This window comes from Mus musculus, chromosome 3 (genome assembly GCF_000001635.26).
Source record: "Mus musculus strain C57BL/6J chromosome 3, GRCm38.p6 C57BL/6J".
Classification (NCBI taxonomy): Eukaryota; Metazoa; Chordata; class Mammalia; order Rodentia; family Muridae; genus Mus; species Mus musculus.
The window spans coordinates 63,438,783-63,458,163 of record NC_000069.6 but is presented as its reverse complement, the minus strand read 5'-3'; the positions used below and the strand labels follow the sequence as shown (position 1 = coordinate 63,458,163).

The following is a 19,381-nucleotide window of genomic DNA, read 5'->3' as shown; positions in this document are numbered from 1 at the left end:
AGTATTTATATCTCTAACTCAGGGTGAACCAGAGATTAAACACTTTTTGCATGAAGGGATGCCCAGGAAAGGAAGCTGTTTGGCTAAGCACTTGGAGCCTGCGTAGATATCTCATTAGCATGGGGTACTCTATTTTTTTTAATGCTACTGTAACTAGTTGTTTTGTTCCTCTTAGTGGTGTGTCATGGTCATGTGCTCTAGGACACTAGCTTTGTGACCATTTAGTTTAGAAGTGGTCAGGTTGTTTTGTTTATTTATTTTTTTATACAAATAAAACCATTGATTAGGAGTTTGAATATAAAAGATAGGAATTTCCAAACAAGATTTTTATCTGGAGGGACAAATGTATGAGCAATCAGGGTGTGTATGGTGTTTGATGCTTTTATAAGAGACAACAGGGTGAGTTTAGACATATAAGAAACCCAAAGACTGCACCTTGATATTATTTAACATTTCAAAAATCTGGGGCCAGGAGTTAAGAAGTAATGATTAAGTTGAAGTGGGTGAATTTGAACTGCCTTGCTAGTGAGGTAAAACACTAGCTCTGAGTTAATAAGACCATATTTTAAACATGGATATGTGAGTTATTAATGCTGGGAATTTAGGTTAGGGACATCATCTCAGAATTAGCAAATAAAATATCTTCCTCAGTGTCCATAGAAATGAGTACTTCAATAGTTGACTCTTAGTGAAAATCACTGAATGGAAACATAAATAAAACTTCTCATTACTCATTCACAGAGTTCTGTGGTCCTCCCATGATTTATTTTATCTGTTAAATTATTGCTCAAGAATTCCCCTTTGACCTGGTCTTAGCAGCATCACCATCTTGTTGTTTAGACTTTTTTTTATATTGTAAGTGGTCTTAAAATTAAGATAAATGACGGAAGTTCCTCAATTTACCAAAAATCTAATCAAGGTTGATATAAGCTATTCTGTGTGGGAGCTAGTTGTAGAGTAACCATTCATAGAAGGGAATTGCTTCAGGTTATGCAAATTCTTTGAGATTCATAACATTTTCTATGGAGCAGTGAAGAAATTATTCCCTATTTTCTAATTCTATCAACGTTAAACTATGTTTATGAAAAATACATAAAACCATATTCAGAAAAAATTAGAACAAATAATCCTTTGTACGTTATACTAAAAATATGCATTTAAAGGTCTATGTAAGACAGGCAAAAAGAACTGCTAATTATAAAATGAGCCATAACTTCAGTTTATTGATTGGAAATCTAAATTTAATTTTCTTTTAAATTATCCCATGGGTTGAAATTTAGCAGTATTAGCCTATGATAGCCACATGAGTTTATCTGATGATATTCTATTTAAACTTGAAACTATCTCAGGAGATGTAAACTATAGAGAATTTGCACGAATACAAATTGCTAATGGATGAAGTTTGGGTAGAATATTGCCTTCATTGACTTTTAAGAATCACAAGAATCACTAACAAAGCTAGTAATTTCCAAGTACATTTTCCTCAGAGAAACAGAACAAGTAGTATGTATAGATCTGTATCTATAGTCAACTTTATCTATCTATCTATCTATCTATCTATCTATCTATCTATCTATCTATCTAGCTATCATCTATCTCTATCACTATCTCTATCTCTATCTCTGACAAAGATTTTTTTAAATAAATCTTTTAGGTTCTGGTTTACAAGATGATGGAAGTTGGGAAGTCCTTCATCTGTAACATGAATAAGGAACAAATTTAGTGGAGTAACTTACGTGTGGGCCATACTTCATGGTTGCTGATGATGTAAATCCCACTCTGAGATTGAACGCCTGAGAGAGATCAGCAAACTTTGCTGTAAGTTCCAAGGTCTGAAGCTGTAAGAACCAGGACCTGTGATCACTTAGATAAGATATCTTAGCTCAAGGAAAATGAAAATTTACTTGTTTTCTTCACCTTTTAATTCTCTCTAGGCCTTTAACAACCCCATGATGCTATTATAGTAGTAAGGATAGATATCTTTTATCTATCTGCTGGCTCAAATGCTCACCTCTTTTAGGAACATACCTACATTGTCATAGATATACCAAGAAATATTGTTTTACCAGGCACAGGGGCCTTAGTCAAATCATATTTATACTGAAGTTCATCAGCACAAATACATTAGGGTTTGTAATTCATAAACATTCTTTAAATAGTATTTAAACTCTAAATGCAAGTGATCATAATATCAACTCACATAATAAGACTATTTATGTGTGACTGGAAGCATGTTAATATTAACACTAGAGAAGACCATCATTGAATGGTGCTTATTGTTGTTGTTTGATACCCATAAGTTATATACCATATTATGGACAAAGATGCCTGCTTACAGCCCTGCCATTCTACACAGTGCTGGAAGACCAGTCAAGAGAAGGAAATAAAAGACATTCAAATTAGAAATTTGGAGCTGAGACGAAAGGATGGACCATGTAGAGACTGCCATATCCAGGGATCCACCCCATAATCAGCATCCAAACGCTGACACCATTGCATACACTAGCAAGATTTTATCGAAAGGACCCAGATGTAGCTGTCTCTTGTGAGACTATGCCGGGGCCTAGCAAACACAGAAGTGGATGCTCACAGTCAGCTAACGGATGGATCACAGGGCTCCCAATGGAGGAGCGAGAGAAAGTACCCAAGGAGCTAAAGGGATCTGCAACCCTATAGGTGGAACAACATTATGAACTAACCAGTACCCCGGAGCTCTTGTCTCTAGCTGCATATGTATCAAAAGATGGCCTAGTCGGCCATCACTGGAAAGAGAGGCCCATTGGACATGCAAACTTTATATGCCCCAGTACAGGGGAACGCCAGGGCCAAAAAGGGGGAGTGGGTGGGTAGGGGAGTGGGGGTGGGTGGGTATGGGGGACTTTTGGTATAGCATTGGAAATGTAAATGAGCTAAATACCTAATAAAAAAATGGAAAAAAAAAAGAAAAGAAGTCCAAATGTTACCATGTGTAAGTGACATTTTTTTTACATATACCTCCAAATTCACCCAAGTCAACTCCACTGAACTTCACTGCATTGCCTAAACTCAATTCAACTGCAGTCACTGAACTGCACTCCTCCATTAGGGATTAAAGGTGTGTACTAAGGGTGGTATGTCTGTATTCTAGCCAAAGGTTTTAAATGTGTGTGTCATGTTTGCATTCCAGCTAGATCACACAGACTTAGGACTTTGGATGTGATCTCTTGCCAGAGCAGCCATATTGCTGGATTAAAATTCCATACCAAATTCTATTAATAGCTTACAACTTCTCTAAACACCTACTCTGACCTGAATGGCATTTTATGTTTCCTGGAGTCAGTACAGCCTAGAGCTCAAGCCCAGTGTTTCTAAATGGCTTGAGTGCTTTTTTCCTCTTTGACATGAAGTTGTCATACTAAGAGCCACAATTCTTACTAGAGGAAAATTGAGTGTTAGCAATATATGATTTTGGTACTGTGGAAGTATCCTTCCTTTAAGGGACTGAGCATTTAAGGAATTGGGGATCTATAAAATGACACAAGTCTAGGTATTGATTGAGGGGTTATGACTTTTAAATAGTATTTTTTAAGTTTTCTGCTTTTATAGATATTTAGTAGTCATGTTGTCTATTTTATACCTATAAACACTGTAATTCACTGGCCAACACCACATCTGGGGAAGTTAGACCATTCTTTTTGGTGCCTTGACTCTGATGTTCTTACAATAACTGATGCCACCTGAACTGTCAGACTTGAGTGCTACCACATAGATTGTTACCTTGGGGTCCATTGGTTTCCATTTTATTTAGATTTTTTTCAGTAGAGTGACTGTAGTTTCCAATGTTCAGATAGGCCTATAGAAAATAACTACAGAGTTTGGATATAACTGTGGGCTTTCCATTCACACCTAAGTCCCTAAAATAATGCCTTTTATTAATAATGACTGAGTTATTATGAATAAATGCCTCAGCCAAAAGTTTTGGATTATTCCCTGACTAACTCATAACTTGATAACCCATATATTTTATTCTATGAGTGCCAGATTGTTTGTTAACTGGTCCTCAGTGTCATGTAACTATCTTCCTCATTGTTCCAGGGCAAATTCCTGTGCCCCAACTCTATCCGAAAATCCCACCCCCCACACACACCAGATGTCCTTTCTTCTAATCCTGCCTCAACTCATTGGACATAGGCTTTTTATTGACAGTTGATGCTTCTATACAGTACAAGAGAGTCTCTCTACACTTGGATCACCTCCAAATATATGCATTAAAGTAATGGTAAGTGATACATCTTTCTCCATGGAAGTGAGTAAATGTTAAATGAAAAATATGTGCTGATGCTCCAATCATTAATTCTCTGAACTTACTGCTCTATGGTAAACCAAGGCTGATTGAACATTTTTTATTTTCTCATAGACGAACTGTCTTTAATCCATGTTTTAACCAACAACCCAAAAGAATTTTAGTTCCCTTTCTTATTATGTAACATTAAAAGCAGATCTTTTTCTTACTGTGACTAATACACTAAATCTCATCCAGTTTTATGGCCTTTCTAACATTATTTTCCACTATTAGTATCCTTTGCAATTCATATTGTCTGAATTTTGGCTTGTACAAATTATATAACATAAATAGTTTTTTGAAGTTCACAAATATATTCTTTTTTTTGGAATTATGGTGATGTTATTTTATTTTTATATTTTAATTAGACATTTACTTCATTTACATTTCCAATGCTATTCCAAAAGTCCCCCATAACTTCCCCCCCACTCCCCTACCCACCCATTCCCACTTTTTGGCCCTGGCGTTCCCCTGTACTGGGTGTTTTGTTCCCAATTCTAAGAAGGGGCCAAGTGTCCACACGTTGGTCTTCGTTCTCCTTGAGTTTCATGTGTTTCACAAATTGTATCTTGGGTATTCTAAGTTTCTGGGCTTATACTCTTATCAGTGAGTACATATCGTGTGAGTTCTTTTGTGATTGGGTTACCTCACAGGATGATGCCCTCCAGGTCCATCCATTTGCCTAGGAATTTCATAAATTCATTCTTTTTAATAGCTGAGTAGTACTCCATTATGTAAATGTACCACATTTTTTGTATCCATTCCTCTGTTGAGGGGCATCTGGGTTCTTTCCAGCTTCTGGCTATTATAAATAAGGCTGCTATGAACATAGTGGAGCATGTGTCCTTCTTACCAGTTGGGACATCTTCTGGATATATGCCCAGGAGAGGTATTGCGGGATCCTCCGATAGTACTATGTCCAATTTTCTGAGGAACCGCCAGACTGGTTTCCAGAGTGGTTGTACAAGCTTGCAATCCCACCAACAATGGAGGAGTGTTCCTCTTTTTCCACATCCTTGCCAGCATCTGCTGTCACCTGAGTTTTTGATCTTAGTCATTCTGACTGGTGTGAGATGGAATCTTAAGGTTGTTTTGATTTGCATTTCTCAGATGATTAAGGATGCTGAGCATTTTTTCAGGTGCTTCTCAGCCTTTCGGTATTCCTCAAGTGAGAATTCTTTGTTCAGTTCCAAGTCCCATTTTTAATGGGGTTATTTGATTTTCTGGAGCCCACCTTCTTGAGTTCTTTATATATATTGGATATAGGTCCCCTATCTGATTTAGGATAGGTAAAGATCTTTTCCCAATCTGTTGGTGACCTTTTTGTCTTATTGAAGGTGTCTTTTGCCTTACAGAAGCTTTGCAGTTTCATGAGGTCCCATTTGTCAATTCTCGATCTTACAGCACAAGCCCTTGCTGTTCTATTCAGGAATTTTTCCCCTGTGCCCATATCTTCCAGGCTTTTCCCCACTTTCTCCTCTATAAGTTTCAGTGTCTCTGGTTTTATGTGGAGTTCCTTGATCCACTTAGATTTGACCTTAGTACAAGGAGATAGGAATGGATTAAATTGCATTCTTCTACATGATAACCACCAGTTGTGCCAGCACTATTTGTTGAAAATGCTGTCTTTTTTCCATTGGATGGTTTTAGCTCCCTTGTCGAAGATCAAGTGACCATAGGTGTGTGGGTTCATTTCTGGGTCTTCAATTCTATTCCATTGGTCTACTTGTCTGTCACTATACCAGTACCATGCAGTTTTTATCACAATTGCTCTGAAGTAAAGCTTTAGGTCAGGCATGGTGATTCCACCAGAGGTTCTTTTATCCTTGAGAAGACTTTTTGCTATCCTAGGTTTTTTGTTATTCCAGATGAATTTGCTGATTGCTCTTTCTACTTCGTTGAAGAATTGAGTTGGAATTTTGATGGGGATTGCATTGAATCTGTAGATTGCTTTAGGCAGGATAGCCATTTTTACAATGTTGATCCTGCCAATCCATGAGCATGGGAGATCTTTCCATTTTCTGAGATCTTCTTTAATTTCTTTCTTCAGAGACTTGAATTTCTTATCATACAGATCTTTCACTTCCTTAGTTAGAGTCACGCCAAGGTATTTTATATTATTTGTGACTATTGAGAAGGGTGTTGTTTCCCTAATTTCTTTCTCGGCCTGTTTATTCTTTGTGTAGAGAAAGGCCTTGACTTGTTTGAGTTAATTTTATATCCAGCTACTTCTCTGAAGCTGTTTATCAGGTTTAGGAGTTCTTTGGTGGAAGTTTTAGGGTCACTTATATATACTATCATATCATCTGCAAAAAGTGATATTTTGACTTCTTCCTTTCCAATTAATATCCTCTTGATATCCTTTTGTTGTCAAATTGCTCTGGCTAGGATTTCAAGTGCAATGTTGAATAGGTAGGGAGAAAATGGGCAGGCTGGTTTAGTCCCTGATGTTAGTGGGAATGCTTCCAGCTTCTCACCATTTACTTTGATGTTGGCTACTGGTTTGCTGTAGATTGCTTTTATCATGTTTAGGTAGGGGCCTTGAATTCCTGATCTTTCCCAGACTTTTATCCTGAATGGGTTTTTGATTTTGTCGTATGCTTTCTCAGTATCTCCCGTGATGATCATGTAGTTTTTGTCTTTGAGTTTGTTTATATAGTGAATTACGTTGGTGTATTTCCGTATATTAAACCATCCCTGCATCCATGGAATGAAACCTACTTGGTCAGGATGGATGATTGTTTTGATGTGTTCTTGGATTCGGTTAGTGAGAATTTTATTGACTATTTTTGCATCGATATTCATAAGGGAAATTGTTCTGAAATTCTCTATATTTTTGAGTCTTTTTGTGGTTTAGGTATCAGAGTAATTGTGGCTTCATAGAATGAATTGGGTAGAGTACCTTCTACTTCTATTTTGTGGAATAGTTTGTGAAGAACTGGAATTAGATCTTCTTTGAAAGTCTGATAGAACTCTGCACTAAACCCATCTGGTCCTGGGCATTTTTTGTTTGGGAGACTATTAATGACTGCTTCTATTTCTTTAGGGGATATTGGACTGTTTAGATCATTAACGTCATCCTGATTTAACTTTGGTACCTGGTATCTGTCTAGAAATTTGTCCATTTTATCCAGGTTCTCCAGTTTTGTTGAGTATAGCCTGGATCTGATGGTGTTTTGGATTTCTTCAGGATCTGTTGTTATGTCTCCCTTTTCATTTCTTATTTTGTTAACTAGGATGCTGTCCATGTGCCCTCTGATGAGCCTGGCTAAGGGTTTATCTATCTTGTTTATTTTCTCAAAGAACCAGCTCCTCATTTGGTTGATTCTTTGAATAATTCTTGTTTCCACTTCGTTGATTTCACCCCTGAATATGATTATTTCCTGCTTTCTACTCCTTTTGGGTGAATATGCTTTCTTTTGTTTTAGAGCTTTTAGGTGTATTGTCAAGCTGCTAGTGTATGCTTTCTCTAGTTTCTTTTTTGGAGACACCCAGAGCTATGATTTTCCCTCTTAGAAATGCTTTCATTGTGTCCCATAATTTTGGGTATGTTATGGCTTCATTTTCATTAAACTCCAAAAAGTCCTTAATTTCTTTCTTTATTCCTCCTAGACCCAGATGTCATTGAGAAGAGTGTTGTTCAGTTTCCACATGAATGTTGGCTTTCTATTATTTATGTTGTTATTGAAGAGCAGCCTCAGTCCATAGTAATCTGATAGGATGCATGGGACAATTTCAATATTTTTGTATCTGTTGAGGCCTGTTTTGTGAATTTTGGAGAAGGTACCATGAGGTGCTGAGAAGAAGGTATATCCTTTTGTTTTAGGATAAAATGTTCTGTAGATATCTGTTAAATCCATTTGTTTCATTACTTCTGTTAGTTTCACTGTGTCCCTGTTTAGTTTCTGTTTCCATGATCTGTCCATTGATGAAAGTGGTGTGTTGAAGTCTCCCACTATTATTGTGTGAGGTGCAATATGTGCTTTGAGCTTTGCTAATGTTTCTTTAATGAATGTGACTGCTCTTGTATTTGGAGCATAGATATTCAGAGTTGTGAGTTCCTCCTGGAAGGTTTTACCTTTGATGAGTATGAAGTTCCCCTCCTTGTCTTTTTTGATGACTTAGGGATGGAAGTCGATTTTATTAGACATTAGAGTGGCCACTCCAGTTTGTTTTTTCAGACCATTTGCTTGGAAAATTGTCTTCCAGCATTTCATTCTGAGGTAGTGTCTGTCTTTTTCCCTGAGATGGGTTTCCTGTAAGCAGCAGAATGTTGGGTCCTGTTTGTTTACCCATTCTGTTAGTTTGTGTCTTTTTATTGGGGAGTTGAGTCCATTGATATTAAGAGATATTAAGGAAAAGTAATTGTTGTTTCCTATTATTTTTGCTGTCAAAGTTGGCATTCTGTTCTTGTGGCTGTCTTCTTTTAGTTTTGTTGAAGGATTACTTTCTTGCTTTTTCTAGGACGTGGTTTCTGTCCTTGTATTGTTTTTTTTTTTTTTTCTGTTATTATTCTTTGAAGGGCTGGATTAGTGGAAAGATAACCTGTGAATTTGGTTTTGTCATGGAATACATTGGTTTCTCCATCTATGGTAATTCAAAGTTTGGCTGGGTATAGTAGCCTGGGGTGACATTTGTGTTCTCTTAGTGTCTGTATAGCATCTGTTCACAATCTTCTGGCTTTCATAGTCTCTGGTGAAAAGTCTGGTGTAATTCTGATAGGTCTGCCTCTTTATATGTTACTTGACCTTTTTCCCTTACTGCTTTTAATATTCTATCTTTATTTAGTGCATTTGATGTTCTGATTACTATGTGTCGGGAGGAATTTCTTTTCTGGTCCAGTCTATTTGGTGTTCTGTATGTTTCTTGTATGTTCATGGGCATCTCTTTCTTTAGGTTTGGGAAGTTTTCTTCTAAATTTTGTTGAAGATATTTGCTGGCCCTTTAAGTTGAAAATCTTCATTCTCATCTTCTCCTATTATCTGTAGGTTTGGTCTTCTCATTGTGTCTCGGATTTCCTGGATGTTTTGAGTTAGGACCTTTTTGCATTTTCTTTGATTGTTGTGCTGATGTTCTCTATGGAATCTTCTGTACCTGAGATTCTCTCTTCCATCTCTAGTATTCTGTTGCTGATGCTTGCATCTGTGGTTCCAGATTTCTTTCCTAGGGTTTCTATCTTCAGCATTGCCTCACTTTGGGTTTTCTTTATTGTGTCTACTTTCCTTCTTAGGTCTAGTATGGTTTTGTTCATTTCCATCACCTGTTTGGATGTGCTTTCCTGTTTTTCTTTAAGTCCTTCTACCTGTTTGGTTGTGTTTTCCTATTTTTCTTTAAGGACTTGTAACTCTTTAGCAGTGTTCTGTATTTCTTTCAGTGAGTTACTAAAGTCCTTCTTGATGTCCTGTACCATCATCATGAGATATGCTTTTAAGTCCTGTTCTAGCTTTTCGGTGTGTTGGGGTGCCCAGGACTGGGTGAGGTGGGAGTGCTGAGTTCTGATGATGGTGAGAGGTCTTGGTTTCTGTTAGTAAAATTCTTATGTTTGCCTTTTGCAATCTGGTAATCTCTGGAGTTAGTTGTTATAGTTGTCTCTGGTTAGAGCTTGTTCCTCCCGTGATTCTGTTAGCCTCTATCAGCAGACCTGGGAGACTAGCTCTCTCCTGAGTTTCAGTGATCTGAGCACTGTCTGTGGGCAAGTTCTCCTCTTACAGGCAAGGTGCACAGGTATCTGGCATTTGGACCTGCCTTCTGGCAGAAGATGAAGGCCTGAAACAGGGCCTGTCCCAGAAGCTGTTAGCTTCTATAATCCACACTCTCACCTGTGTAGACTAGTCTTGATCCGGGAATCAAGATGGCTTTCCCATGTGCTCTGGCTAAGCCCTCCCGGGCGGGAGGACATCTGTCCTGTGCAGAGAAGGTGCCTGGATGTCTGGAGTCAGAAACGGGGTCTGCCTCAAAAGCTGTCCTCTAGGGACCTTGGGGGTGTCCTCTGACTCCTTGCCCAGGTGACCTGGTGCTGGCGCCGACCAAAGGGACTTGTGACCCTGGTCAGGCTGGGTTTTCTGCTTCCCTAATGCTGGTCCTGTGCAACTGGAATGGAACAGAAGTTGTGTTCCACTCACAGGTGGTCCTAAGATCTTGTGGAGAGTCCTCTCAGGACCTTGGGGGTATCAGCCGACTCCGCACCCAAAGTGACCCAGTGCTGGCGCCGACCGGAAGGGACTTGTCCACAAACATATTCTTAAATCATTAGTTGCATGTCAATTGTATGGTATCACACTATCTTGTTTTTATTATCCTTTTTTAGAAAAGAAGTTTTATTTAAGCTCACAATTACAAGTTATAGTAGATCAAACATTATGTTGAGGTTAAAGTACCCTCAACATATGATTTTTACATAGGTTATGGGATTTTGAACTCAGGTCCTTATGTTTACATGTAAGCACTACCCAGTAAAAAATCACGCCAGACTTAAAGCATGTTTTTAATGGGAAACAGTTTAGAGTCCCAGTATTTATCTGCCTTTTATACTCTTGTGGTGATACTTAAGTCACAGATTGTATCTTCTAAGCATTCTGACAGGATAGAAGTCAATCAGAGAAGGACACTGTGTCTTTCTATGGCAGAAGAGACTAAAAGGTTTTCTCACTGTGATGGATAGTTTTGATTATCAACTTGAAACAACTTAGAATCACCTGGGAGGACAGTCTCAATGAGAGACTATCAACATTAGGTATCATTGTATCTTGAAGTCTAGAAACAAAGAGTTGGTATGGGGTGGGCTTGAAGAGACAGCCTTGATTGTTAGCTGCCCCAAAGGAAGCCATTATCATTATCATAACTAGTTTCAGATTAATCCTATTAGACAGAGGTCAGAAGGCTGTTATCAGCAATATGGAATCCTCTTCATCTGTAGGAGGAAAGGCAGATTTTATGCTTGGTGAGACCTTGGAAAGAATGTTCATTATAATATAGCTTTCAGTATCTTTAGTGACCAAGGGTCCTGAGCCCATTCCATTTTGCAGAATTTCATTTTTTTGTATATTAATGCCCTCTGTGCAACAGTATTAATGCCCTCTGTGAATATGGGTGTTTAACTTGAATTACCATTTGGTCAGTTAGTTACAGAATAAGAGCTGCATTTAGTTTTCAGTAATTTCAGCTCTGCTTCATGAAAAAAGGCTTTCTCATTGAGTCTTTACACAGTATTTAGCTTGGAATTTCAGTCCCTGAGATCATCCTTCTATTACTTTTCTCAGTAATACTATAGACTGACAACCAAGATAAGAAGGTATGATGTGTATTCCACAGACATTTAAAAATGTGCATAAGTGCCATAGGATTTAATTAGTTCCCTGCTTTCTTGTAAGTGATTGCTTAAGTATATCCCATGTTGATATTTTGTGTGTTTATCTAAAGATCTCATGTCATGGGCTAACTGTGCTTTTTTTTCCATTGAAAAATCAAGTCATTATCATTTTCTACAATATGATCAGATTAGAACCTATATTGGTTTAAATAGGTTTGGCCTCCATAGACTAATGTGTTTGAATATGCTTTGCTCAGGGAGTGGCACTATGAAGAGGTGTGGCCTTTTTCAATGGGTGTGATTTTTGGAGGAAGTGTGTCACTGTAGGGGTGGGCTTTGAGAGCTTCCTCCTAGCTGCCTGAAGATGCCAGTCTTCTGTTTGCTTTAGAAACAAGATGTAGAACTCTCAGCTCCTCCAGTGCCATGTCTGCCTGGATGCTGCTATGCATTCCACTATAATAAGAATGGACTGAACTTTAGAAAAGCTAGCCCCAATTAAATGCTGTCCTTTATAAGAGTTGCCTTGGTCATGTTGTCTCTAGCAATAGAAACCCTAACTAAAACAGAGCCATTCCAAACTCTTTTTTTTTTTTCCTTATTTGGTTTTTCAAGACAGGGTTTCTCTGTGTAGCCCTGGCTATCCTGGAACTCTGTAGCCCAGGCTGGCCTCGAACTCAGAAATCCACCTGCTTCTGTCTCCCACGTGTTGGCATTAAAGTCATGTGCCACCACTGGCCAGCTTCCAAACTCTTAATACTACTGTTCCTTTATAACTTTCCTTGGTACCAAAATATTTATTGCTCAAAATTGTCCAGAGAAAAATGTAAAAAGGATACATAAAAAATGAGTTATACATACCATAGGAATGGCCCACAGGAATATAGGAGCTTCATGGTAGCCTATCGATTGTCCAGCAAACAAAGCCAGGTGTGTTATTCAATTCAAGTCCAACGACATGAGAACTAGGGGAGCTTGTGTTTTAACTCACAGTCCAAGGTCTGAAAACCATAACCTGGGAGGAAATATCCTAAAATAGAGAGCATGGGTACTGGCTTAAGTCATAGACTCCCAAGGCCAAAAAGACAATCAATGAATAAAACAAACCAGAAATCATGATGTCTGAAGATAAGAGAATATGAAAGTATTAATCAAGATAAGAAAGAGAAATCACTCATCTTCTACATGTTTGATTTATTCAGAACACAGTGGATTTGATGTTAACTGCTTATGTTGTTAAGGGTAGAACGTCTTAACTCAGTTCAAATGCTAGTTTCTTCTGTACATGTCTTTACAAACATATCCAGAGCAACCACAAAATAAACAAAATAAACAAACAAAAATACATGCCAGCTACTCTTTATCTCAGTTAAGCTGATACATGAAACTAGCCAGTAGTCAGCCAAGCACCTCCCAAGAATTTTCAAGTTTAAGAGGTGCGTGTGTGTGTGTGTGTGTGTGTGTGTGTGTTAGTAGCATCTGAGTTGTGTGCCTAAGAGCTGGAATAATATTGGTCCAAAGTGAAGATTCAGCATTTTTTTGCTGGAACCTAGTTGAGTTATTGCCTATATATGTCATCTTGTTCAAATGCTTTATCCCTATGTACTTTGTATTCTGCCTGTGTAAAATTAGGGCCTTCAGGAGGTAATCTTCCAGGACCTTTGAAGCTCAAATATGCAAATCTCTGTTTTGTGGAAGACTATCATTAACCGTGTAGACACCAGCCACAAAACATATATTAAATATCACCAGAATTTCTTGCTGATACATTATGGATATGACAACCATTAATTTATCTCAACTATTCCCTAAACTGCCATTCAATATTTTAACATAACAAATGCTGATTTTAGTCTACTATTTGTCTCACAGAATTGTATACTTGCTATTTTCTAAGTTTTTTTGTTTGTTTTATTTTTCAGGAACTAGGTTAGATAAGTGTCACTATGTTATTGGTTATAACCATAAAGTGTATTTTTTTTTCTACACTAAAATTCTTGAGGTTCTATTTTAGTTAGGGTTTCTATTATTGTGAAGAGACAACATGACCATGGCAACTCTTATAAACAAAAACATTTAGTTGGGACTGGCTTACACTTCTGTGGTTTAGTTTATTATCATCATTGTGATGGTTAGTATATGCTCTGCCCAGGGAGTGGCACTATTAGAAGGTATGGCCCTGTTTTAGTAGGTATGGTCTTTTTGGAGTAGTCATGGTACTGTGGGTGTTGGCTTTAAGACTTTCATCCTAGCTGCTTGGAAGTGAGGATTCTGCTAGCAGCCTTCAAATGAAGATGTAGAACTCTTAGCTCCTCCTGCACCATGCCTTCCTGGATGCTGCCATGTTCCATTCTTGATGATAATGTACTGAACTTCTGAACCTGTAAGGTAGCCCCAATTAAATGTTGTCTTTATGAAAGTTACCTTGGTTGAGGTGTCTGTTCATAGCAGTAAAACCCTAACTAAGAAAATCATGGTAAGAGTCATGGTGTCACACAGGCAGACATAGTGTTGAAGATGTAGCTGTGGTCTACATCTAGATCCATATATAGCAGGAAGGGATCGTGAACCACTGGGTCTGGCTTGAGTTTCTGAATCCTCAAAGCCCACCCCCTAGTGGTATACTTCCTTCACCGAGGCCATACATACTCCAACAAGGCCACACATCCTAATAGTGCTACTCTTTATGAGCCTATGGGGACTGTTTTCACTCAAACAACCACAGGTTTCTTGGGACTTCTTGTTCTCTTAAACTCATTTCCATTCATCTCCTTCTACTGTTCAGTTTCTAAGCCAGAGACACTTGGTCACTGTGAATGAGAATTCTTGCTAGTTCTCTCCAAACTATTTGTTTTCCTTGGGGCATCTTGTTCTGGGTAGAGCACAAACAGTATCACTCCTTTTAGGGATCTGAGGTCAAAATGGCATCTGGATTCCTGCAGATGTACAATGTAGTTCTCTCAGTGTAATATTTCAGTTTCAAAACAATATTTCAGTTGTATGGGGTATCTGTTTGGACACTCCTGTATTATCTTCTTACATATTAATCTGGCTTTGTTGACATTCCAAGGGCTCAAACATAAGTGATATTCTTTTATACTTTGTCCTAACCATCTCTTAGAACATTTTCTTCTAATAACTTCATTCTTTATATTTTTGGGAAATAAACACTTAAGATGAAATAGGTATTTTCTTGCCCACTATCTTTCTGAAATATGTGAGATATTGGGCTGTACAAAATTATCTATAAAACAAAATGACATTTTATTTCATGGGCAGAATGAAACTACCTTAAAAGTAAAGTAAGAAGAAATTCACACAGGAATTGCAACTTTTTTTCAAAGAAGAAAGATTGGAAGAGTGTGACAAGGGGGTGGGAGGGAGGGGACTGGGAGGAGTGGAGGGAGGGGATACTGCAGTTAGGATATATTGAGAGCAATAAATTAAAAAATAGAAAATAGAATAAATAAATAAAAATTTTTAAAAAGAAAGACTAGGCAAAAGTTGAAGGACGTTTTCTACAATATTGCATTTTAAAGGAGATTGTCATGAATTTAACAATAAATAGCATTGGTCTTCCATTTTGGAGCATCATGTACTTATATATGATTTGTAGAGAAACATGGCAGTAGACTAACAAGCATGGGTATTTAGTGGATGGATGCCTGTGGTATTGCTCCAGACATCTTAGTCCTTCCAAGTAAGAGCCAAAAATAGGATCTGGTATATGTCTCCTGTTTTCTTCTCTGAGTATTCAATCCCTTTAGTTGCTTTTTCTAAATACAACAATGTGTCATCAAAAGCAAACATTTCTTCTGCCCTTTGTTGGATAAATTCACGGTAATTAGAAAAGAAGGATCAGTTGTGTTGAACAGAGAAGAAAATTATATGAATCAAATGCTCTTCTTCTACATTAGCCACATCCTGATGCAATTTTCTGGTCCAGTCCGTGGGATTGTCATGTCTTTCTACAATTTTCAGAATAATCCTTGTATGTCTTCCCTTAGGACAATATTTAGTCTGATAGAATGCCACCTTTTAACAGAAACATGTTGGCTTCTCATGTGATTGTGTGCAATGATGCTCTTCCTGCCGGTCATGATATCAAGAGTATTATGAGAATGATATCTTGTATCCCATCTGAAAGATGCAGCTGTTTTCTGGGTTCTATGTCATTTTTCATTCATAATTTAAAATTAGATAACTGTCAGCTACTTACAATTTTCTTCTTTCTCTTCTCCCTATCTATTCTCTGACTGAAGCACTGAACAATACATTGGACTTTACTTGTTTACAGGTTGAATATGATAGAGTAAGATAAGTAGGTATGGTGGTTTGAGTATGCTTGGCCCAGAGATTGGCACTATTAAGATGTGTGGCCTTGTTGGAGAAAGTATGTCACTGTGGCAGTAGGTTTTGAGACCCTCCTCCTAGCTGTGTGAGGACAGTGTGCTCCTGGGTAATTTCAGATGAAGATGTAGATCACTCAGCTCTTCCTATACCAGTCCTGCCTGGACACTGCCATGCTCCCACCATGATGATAATGTACTGAACCTCTGAACCTGTAATCAAGCCTCATTTTAATGCTGTCCTTATAAGAGTTGACTTGGTCATGGTATCTGTTCACAGGAGCAAACCCTAATTAAGACAGTAGGTATGTCAATTCCAAGTGATAGAAAAGATAGTTTTTAAAGCCATTTTCTAGAATTGCCTCCAGCTAGATTATTCAACTTTACACACACCACACACACACACACACACACACACACACACACACACACACACACACACCACAAACAGAGAAGGGGGAGATCATTCCTTGCTTTCTCTCTTTGATTCTTCACTGTCTTTCTTTCTTTCTTTCTTTCTTTCTTTCTTTCTTTCTTTCTTTCTTTCTTTCTTTTTGATTTATTTATTTTTATGTATATGAGCACACTGTAGCTGTCTTTCTTCAGACACATCAGAAGAGGGCATTGGATCCCATTACAGATGGTTGTGAGCCACCATGTGGTTGCTGGGAAATGAACTCGGAACCTCTGAAAGAGCAGTCAGTGCTCTTAACCACTGAGCCATCTCTCCAGCCCTTCACTGTCTTTCTTAAACCTCCATTTTATGCTCTGCTTTTAATCAATCTTCCATGCCTGAGGTTTTATTTATTTCTTCCCTCCTGGATACCCACTGATAACAAGATAGGAGATAATCTTAGCATTTGGATTTAATCAAGACAAGACCAAAAGGCTTCAGAACTCTACATAATCAAGGAATAAAGGTTACAGTAGAAGAATTATTAATACTAGGGTCATTAACTTGTGATAACAGGTAATGCCTCTGGCTTTGAAAAGAACAAGAAGTACCATTAAAAGTAGATTGCTTGTTGCATATCTAAGTGGCAATCACACAACTTACTGCAGTAAATTTAATCTAAAATGTCTGTCTTTGCTGTGTTTGGGATATGGAAATAGCAAACAGAACATTTCAGTAGTCAAGGGCATAATAAAAATTTAAATCTATTATTTTCCCATATTACATACATGTAGATGACTTTCTGTTGTTTGCCTTGTCATTTCCCTTTGTCACCATCTGCATAACTTCAAAATACACATACCATTTTGATGGCATTTACATGGAAAAGCTTTGATGATTTCCTAGTTAGTGCTATTTTGAATTCTATGACCCCTAGCTGTCATCTAGAACTTAAGGATGGCTCAGATGCTAGAAGCTAAATATGTTCAGTTAAGTTGTTATATTTACCACTAAACATGCCTGGTCTTAACATCCATACATGTTAACATGGGTTCCCACAGCAAGGGGAGTGAGGATTCCCCCACGACATTTGCTCCTCACTGCTCTGTGCTGTTTGCAGAGAACAAGGAGTGCCTGTAGTCATCACATAATCAGTGTTTCTCCCATGGCTGGGATCCAAAGGACACTGCCTCTTTCCAAGGAGAGGCTGGACAGGGTCCTGGGAAAGGCAAATGTAAGACCAAATAACTAGGGAGACCTCTAGAAGGTGGTCTAAAAGTGAGATCTTGGATGACAAAGGCAGAAGGTGACTATGACACTTGCCTAAATGAGAAGATGCAATGCTGTGTTCTAAAAACAATAAAATATCCTAAAAGTAAACTGAGGAGAACAAATTGAGCTTCCATTTTCATGCTACTTGCTGGCAATTCTTTGCACATGATAGAAACATGTAAGACACTGTAGCTGTTCCCTATCACTGAAGAATGTTTTGCATTTGAAGCAAAATATAAAGACAGCTTAAGACTACAGCAAAAACTAAGGGTCGAGACCCTGTTATCTGATGCAGCAAAGATGCCACACTGGTCAGGTATGTCTAATCCCAGCATGCAGGAGGTGTATGTAGGAAGAATGGGAGATCAATCCCATTTCCAGCTACACAGTGAGTCTGGAACCAGTTTGGGCTACATGAGACCCTATCTAAAATAGACTCTACGTTTGTTCCAATCGACATGCTTTTTTTTCTAGTAGAGAAACATGGCCTTAGGCCAGGCAAAGCCTGTGTCATAAGATGATAAAAATTATCCAATTGCATGCCCAGTTCCTTTCCCAGGTGGCATAAGCAGCTGTTGCAAAATCCCAGATCTGTTACTGCCAGACCACAGGCAACTGAGGCCAGCAAACAACATATGACTCAGTTATCACTCACTGTCCCTAAGGTGGAGACAGGGATAACCACACATCAACTGGGTGCTGGAAAACAGGCTACATCACCCAGATGTCTGTGTCCTGGAACTCATTCTTGGTAGAATTCAAAGACATTTGGAACTGTGGGGAAAGAATTACCCTATAAGAAATGTGTTTTCTCTAAAATAGCTGCTTTAATCTCATTTCCTGTCTTCTGGGCCAGATTTTCCTAGGATTCTGTATTTAAGGAAGATGTTTGGTCCTTCCTTGAATGTAGGTCCCTGTGATTGTTTAACCTCCTTCAAAACCCACTGGCATGACCAGAAAAGTGGGGTCATTCCAGTTCTTATAAGGGACTCAATTTCAGGATCTTACTGTTAAGACTTAAAAATGTTAAAGGTTTGTAAATAAAGTGTTAAATAATTGTAAAGCGGCTCACATACCTCTTGATTTGGGTCAGGGTTGCAAATCCCAGTACTTCTTGGAGTCAGATGGGAACAACAGGCCCTACTCTCTGGATTGTTCACACAAGTGTAGAAACAATACCATGCTGCTGGGACCATGTCTTACCCAGTCTAAAGAATGGAGCTGAACGCAGGCACTTGTTGGCTGTTGCCACACGAGAATGTGAATCTGACACTATTAGTTCCTCCAGTAGGTTTTTAAAATAAAACTTAGAAATCCAGCTTAGGAAGTGAGATCCTTACACAATAATGTTACCTGTTACACATTAACTATATTAACATATTATCTATAAACAAACCATGCGGTTCAGGTAAGGTATGTGCAGGTTACATGGTTGCACAGTCTTGTACCTATACTTTACACCTGCATGCAAGATCCACATTTGCTTTAGTAGCAGTTCTGACACTCCTGACTACCAACAGCTGGGAAATGTGAACATCTGTCTGCAAGGTTCTGAGAGTATAGTATAATACCACTGTCAAAGTGAATACTGTTTAATGTCTTCTTACCCCTTACACTTCTAATTTTACGATCTTCTCCCTAAGACACTTAGGTTTACTTAAATATTTAATTTTATTTTGGATTTCTTACCTTTGTGCCTTGAATATAATATAATTTCAATGAATAATTATGAATCTGAG

At 38.1% G+C, this 19,381-nt stretch overlaps 1 long non-coding RNA gene across 1 annotated transcript; it reads right to left on the bottom strand.

Annotated features, from left to right (window-relative positions):
* Positions 1–266: 266 nt before the first annotated feature.
* Positions 267–18,913, bottom strand: Gm34240 (predicted gene, 34240). The gene is made up of 3 exons (NR_153189.1): positions 18,719–18,913; positions 12,489–12,657; positions 267–1,838 (listed from the first exon to the last, which is right to left on the bottom strand). It is a non-coding gene; the product is annotated as a predicted gene, 34240 (long non-coding RNA).
* Between the last annotated feature and the right edge of the window lie 468 nt (positions 18,914–19,381).